Source organism: Olea europaea, chromosome 3, assembly GCF_002742605.1.
Source record: "Olea europaea var. sylvestris chromosome 3, O_europaea_v1, whole genome shotgun sequence".
Classification (NCBI taxonomy): domain Eukaryota; kingdom Viridiplantae; phylum Streptophyta; class Magnoliopsida; order Lamiales; family Oleaceae; genus Olea; species Olea europaea.
In genome coordinates this window covers 9,839,126-9,845,652 of record NC_036239.1, presented here as the reverse complement: position 1 = coordinate 9,845,652, position 6,527 = coordinate 9,839,126, and positions in this window count along the sequence as shown.

Genomic DNA, 6,527 nt, shown 5'->3' with positions numbered 1-6,527 from the left:
GGAAGAACTTCCTAACGATAATTCTAGTAATGAGGATGAGGATGACATAGACATACAAGAAGCTTATCAACTTTTATTTAAGGAGAGTCTTAAAATCAAAAAGGTCAATAAAGCTCTACTCAAAAAGGTTGATGAACTTGAAAGAGAAAAAGAGAAACTTGCTAGTAATCTTCAGAATTCACTTAAGAGTGGCAGTGAGTTAAAGTGTGTCAATGAGAAGTTAGAAGACAATATTAAGACTTTGACTAGTGAATTGGTGAAATCTAATGCTCATCTTCAGACTTTCATAAGTGGGACTAAGAAATTGGACAATATTTTGGAAATGAATAAGCCTGCAGGAGATAGGAAGGGTCTAGGATATGTTGAGGGTAATACACATGTTGCTAGACCCTATAAGACTGTTTTTGTTTCTGCCTCTAAGAAAGTTAATGCTGTTAGTAGTTCAAATAAGGGTAAGAATGTTCCAAGAGAACAGAGTCATCAATCATGTAGGAACTTCATACCCAGATACCCTCAGCCACGTACCTTTGAGCCTAGGTTCATTCCCACCTATCACCACTGTGGAGCCTTAGGACACACAAGGCCTAGATGCTATAGGTTAGGGAATGAGCATAAAAATCTGAACATTCCTAGTCAGGTTAGCTTTCTGTCTAATCAGGTTAGTCATTTGACTGAGATGCTTACTAAGCTTACTAGGAGTACTTTATCATCTAAGAAAGTTTGGGTAAAAAAGGGTGATCTAGCTAGACATTCAGGTCAAGAAAAGTGTTTTGTTGCTCATGTTGCATTGAAAGCCCAAAATTACAACATATGGTACCTAGATAGTGCATGTTCTAGGCATATGTGTGGTAATAAGGCTTTATTCACTACTCTTGATGAATGTAACGATGGTATGGTTACCTTTGGAGATGGGGGTTTTGCACTTATTCTTGGCAAAGGTAGTACAAATACATGGTTTACCTGTGATCTCTAATGTGCTTCATGTGGAAGGTTTAAAGTCTAACTTGTTAAGTATTAGTCAAATTTGTGATGCTAATTTTGAGGTGAGTTTTGTGCAAAAGAGATGTACTGTGTATGATTCGTCTGGTGGGGTGGTTATTGAAGGGGTTAGAACAACCGATAATTGTTATGGAGTCTTGCCTAATTCTAACTATGTGTGTAGGAGTACTAAAATTGATGTGAGTGAACTCTGGCACAAAAGATTAGGTCATTTGAACTATAAGAGTTTAGTACAACTGGCTAAGAAAGAATTGGTAGATGATTTGCCTAAGATAGGTCCTAGTGAAAACGTTGTGTGTGGACCATGTCAACTAGGTAAACAACTTAAGGGGAACCATAAGAAGACTTCAAAAATTCTGACCAAAAGACCCCTAGAATTGATACACATGGATTTAATGGGACCATCTAGGACTGAGAGTTTAGATGGTAAGCGATACATTCTTGTTGTGGTAGATGACTTCTCGAGATTCACATGGATAGAATTGCTTAGGGAAAAATCTGATGCATGTGATCCCATAAAGTCTTTGTGTAAACGGCTTAGTAATGAACTAAATCTCAAAGTGTCTAGAATGCGTAGTGACCATGGAAAAGAGTTTGAGAATTTTAATCTTGAAAGTTTCTGTATGGATGAAGGGATATTGCATGAGTTCTCTTCTCCTATCACTCCTCAACAAAATAGGGTGGTTGAAAGGAAGAATTGGGTTCTTCAGGACATGGCTAGAGCCATGCTTCATGGCAAGGGACTAGCCCTACATTTTTGAGGAGAAGCTGTTAACACTGCATGCCACATAATTAATAGAGTTTACCTTAGACCCAAGACCGATCAGACTCCATATGAGATACTTAAGGGTAAAAAGCCTACTGTTAAGTACTATTGAGTGTTTGGGAGTAAGTGCTACATTTTGCGTGATAGAGAGAACTTGAGTAAGTTTGAATCGAAGAGTGATGAAGGAATCTTCTTAGGGTACTCTAGAAATAGCCGAGCATTTAGGGTGTATAACTTACGTACTCGTGTGGTGATGGAGTCAGTAAATGTTGTGATAGATGATGCTGTGAGTGAGGGGGAGAGTGTTGAAAATTGTGATAAAGATGGTGATCTTATAAGTTCTAGTGATCCTACCGAGCCACCTGTGTCTGAATCATCTCTTAGGAAACCTGAAACACCTGAAAATAAAACACTTCCACAAGATCGAGATAAAGATCCTAAGGAACCATCGACTAGGGTTAAGTCTAATCATCCTAAGGACAATATCATTGGGGATCTAGATGAAGGTATGAGGCTTCGTAGGAGAGTACTGAACAATCTAGCATACACTAGCTATGTCTCTCAGGTAGAACCTAAGAAAGTTGAAGAGGCTCTTAGTGATGAGTGTTGGGTGAATGCGATGCATGAGGAGCTCAATCAATTTGCGAGGAACAATGTGTGGATCTTAGTTCCCAGACCTGAGAATTGTAATGTTATAGGTACTAAGTGGATCTTTAAGAACAAGACAGATGACCAAGGTACTATAACTAGGAATAAGGCTAGACTAGTTGCTCAGGGTTATACTCAAGTTGAAGGAATTGATTTTGATGAGACTTTTGCCCCTGTTGCACGACTTGAGTCTATTCGGATTCTGCTTGCTATTGCATGTACCTTAGGGTTCAAGTTGCATCAAATGGATGTTAAGAGCGCCTTCTTGAATGTACTTCTTCAAGAAAAAGTCTATGTGGAACAACCAAAAGGATTTGTTGATCCTAAGTTTCTCCACTATGTCTATAAACTTCACAAAGCCCTCTATGGTTTGAAGCAAGCTCCTAGAGCTTGGTATGAGAGACTTACATCATACCTTGAAGAACATGGATTCTCTCGAGGTGGTGCAGATAGGACCTTATTTGTTAGACATGTTGAAGAAACTATCACCATTGCTTAGATTTATGTCGATGATATTATTTTTGGTTTTCCTCTTGAGTCTTTAGCTTATGAGTTTGTTGAGTGTTTGAAGCAAGAATTTGAGATGAGTATGGTTGGGGAGTTGAGTTATTTCCTTGGACTTCAGGTGAGACAGACAGAGGATGGACTGTTCATTTCACAGTCTAAGTATGCTAAGGATCTAGTTAAGTGGTTTGGGTTAGATAGTAAGAAGCATACTAGGACACCTATGAGTACTAGCTTGAAGTTAGGTCATGATGCTTCAGGTAAGAGTGTCGATCCTTCCCTATATAGAAGCATGATAGGTAGTCTTCTTTATCTCACAGCTACTAGACCTGACATTGCTTTTAGTGTTGGAGTGTGTGCTCGATTTCAGGCAGATCCAAAAGAATCACACTTAAGCTCTGTTAGACGCATCATTAGATATGTGAGTGGAACAGTTGACCTAGGAATATTCTACTCTAGGAATTCTAATATTGACTTGGCTGGTTACTCCGATGCGGATTGGGCAGGGAACGCAGATGATAGGAAAAGCACGACAGGGGGTTGTTTTTACATGGGTAGCAATCTCGTAGCCTGGTTGAGTAAGAAACAGAATTCTATATCTCTATCCATGGCAGAGGCCGAATACATAGTTGCAGGGAGTTGCTGCACTCAGCTTCTCTGGATGAAGCAGATGCTGAGTGATTATGGGATTAGTCAAGAGACCATGACTGTTTTCTGTGATAATACAAGTGCTATAAATATTTCTAAGAATCCCATTCAACACTCTCGAACAAAACATATTGACATACGACATCATTTTATTCGTGAGCTTGTTGAATCACATGTAATCTCTCTCGACCATGTCTCTACTGATAATCAATTGGCAGGTCTACTTACGAAACCACTAGATGGTTTGAGTCGCTTCGGACGGCTGTTGGTGTCTGCTCACCTATCTGATCATGGATTCATGTATATTCATGCATTTATCATATATGCACCTAGTCACTTCATATCTTGCGTGTGATCTATGTGTGTGTGATGCATTTTTGACTGTTAGTTTGTAGTTTAGTAGTCTTTTGTGTGTTTAAGCAAAAAAATAATAATAATAATAAAAAAAAAATTTTAAGAATTTTTTTCTGTGCCTTTTATGTAACGAATATGGCATGTGCATTAAAGATCAAACTCCATTTTTCATTATATGTACGAGTCTGAGGTTCCATCATTGTTCATTTTTGTCTGTGGAGTTCTGGGTATATGGCTCGTCATTCATTTTCACACAGCACACATTGTAGTCCTGTAAGCGAGTCTTGACCGCATGGGTGAGACTTGGGATGGCGTTCTTCTGTGATTGGGGTTGTATGTACATGTGACTTGATCTGGGACGAGTGTAACCTAATAAATATTGTCTTTCCCAAGTTTTATTTTGATTATTCGTTGAACTTATGACTGTCTTCGGGGCCTATTTGACTCAAACAATTAAGCCTGAGGGGTTTCTAACCTGGTGCCCTAGAGGGTCGTCTGACTTGGGAGTCACCGGCCCAAAGTTCGTTATTGGGGTCATTTCTGTCGCCTAATGAGGATTGCATTGCACTTAAGTTCTTTTGCTCTTACTATTTACAAAAAAAAACATAAAAAAAAAACAAAAAATTATTATTGAAATTATTGAATCATACAGTTAGGGGGAGTAAATTTGTGACAATCGTAATAATTGATATCGGTCCTCGTGGAATTGGATTTAACTGTCACTTGGTAGCCATTCGATATCGGTCCTCGTGGAATTGGATTTGACTGTCACTTGGTAGCCATTCACCTTTGTTTGGTTGTTTTCACGTGTCCTTTCTCACTAATTTAAGGTTTTGAGTCTAACTTGCATGGACTACGTGGCACTTCTCAGGGTGATGTTCTGTATACATTTTACTCCACGGGATGCTGAACTGTGTGTGGGCTTAAGATTTGTCTACGTGCTGGTTGTCGGGTTTGTGACTTTATGCTTTTTGGTGGTATCGTTTACATACTTTGGTTCCATACTTCGGCTTTGATTTTTGGGATTATTTTTCGATGCTCTACAATTGTCTTATCTTTGCAATTCCACGCTTTGGAGCTAATTTCGTCATTTCTTGAAACTTGTGTTCTTTTTCTCAAAATTCAAAAATTTGGTGATATTTCTGACATTTGAATTTCGCTCGAGTCTCGCCTAGACTTAGCTCGAGCGACAAAAGTAGAAGGCTTTTCGCTCGAGTTTCGCCTATTCCTCGCTCGAGCGACGGTGCTTTTTAAACCCCTCGCCCGTTTCATTTTCGAGCATTTTTTTTTCTTTCTCTCTTTTTTTTCCTTCTTCCATTTGATTCCCACCTCTTGACATTACTTGGTTTCTTACATAAGTTTGGGGGCCCTAACCTTGATTCCTAATCCGGATTTCATCTTCTTCATATTGATTTTGAGGTATTTTCATTTTTTTTCTTGTTTTTCTCATTTTTGTGTTGTTTCATTGTTCTTGTGTTTTGCTTGCTTGATACGTGCATTATTATGATCCGCATGCATTTCGTGATTGGTTTTATTGGTACACTTCGCATTTGCCTTCACCATTAATTATGGATTACGTGTTCTTCCATTGTTTCATTATGACATTTTCGTGTTTTTGGTACCATGTTCGTCGTGGTCATTCTTGCATTCCGTTAATCCGTTTGATGTGTGGTTTGTTTCATTTTAAAGCCCTTGGATTCTAGTTTGTGGGACTATGCTTGGATGCGTGCTTTGGTCTCGTATGTGCTTGGAATTGTGTGCCGAAGTGACGCCCGTCATGTGTTCGATGAAAGTCCCCTGTTATGTTTTGTTTGTTTTCCTTAGTTTGTGTGTTTCAGTTTTTCCTCCTCTTCATTCCGTCTTTGTTTCATTCTCGTCACGTGACTTGTTGAGTGTTTTTACACATTTTTTTGGTGTATAAGTACATCATGCTTGGTTTGCTCTTAGGGTCGTTCACGTTTTTCGATGCATCTCTTTCGTGCCTCATTTGTGTGTGCGGTGTTTCATTTCATATTGCATCGTACCCCGTGCATTCTTCATCTTATTTATTAAGTTCCGTCTCTCCATGTGCCAGATGGCCCGTAAGCGTTCTCGACCCTCTGCGCAGCCAGCTAGTGGTTCGACGTCGTATAGTCATTCCAGATTCGTTTCTGCTACAGCTCAGGAGGTCTTCACTTCTCAGTTCTCCTTACACCCCGTTCTCATGGAGCGTGAGGTTATCCTCTCTGACCTTCCTGTTGATATCGCCGTCATTTTTATTTCCCGGGGTTGGGAGCCCCTTCTTGTTGGTCTTTCACCTCCTCCCCCACTCCTCGTTCAGGAGTTCTATGCTAATATTCATGATATCGACGGCTCGTCTTTTAGGGTTTTTCTTAGAGGTCATTCTTTTAGGGTTACTCCATCGGCTGTAGCTCATGCTTTAGGTATACCTCAGATTACACATCCGACTTATCCCTATATTCTACCTGTTTCTATTCCGATTGATGCTCTTGTTCGGTCGACGCTTTTGAACACCCCGTCTGTTGGGGGGCCTACGGCGATGGCCACAGGTTCCTTACCCGCTGATCGTCAGGTTTTGTTGCGCATCGTGTGCACAAACCTGTGGCCT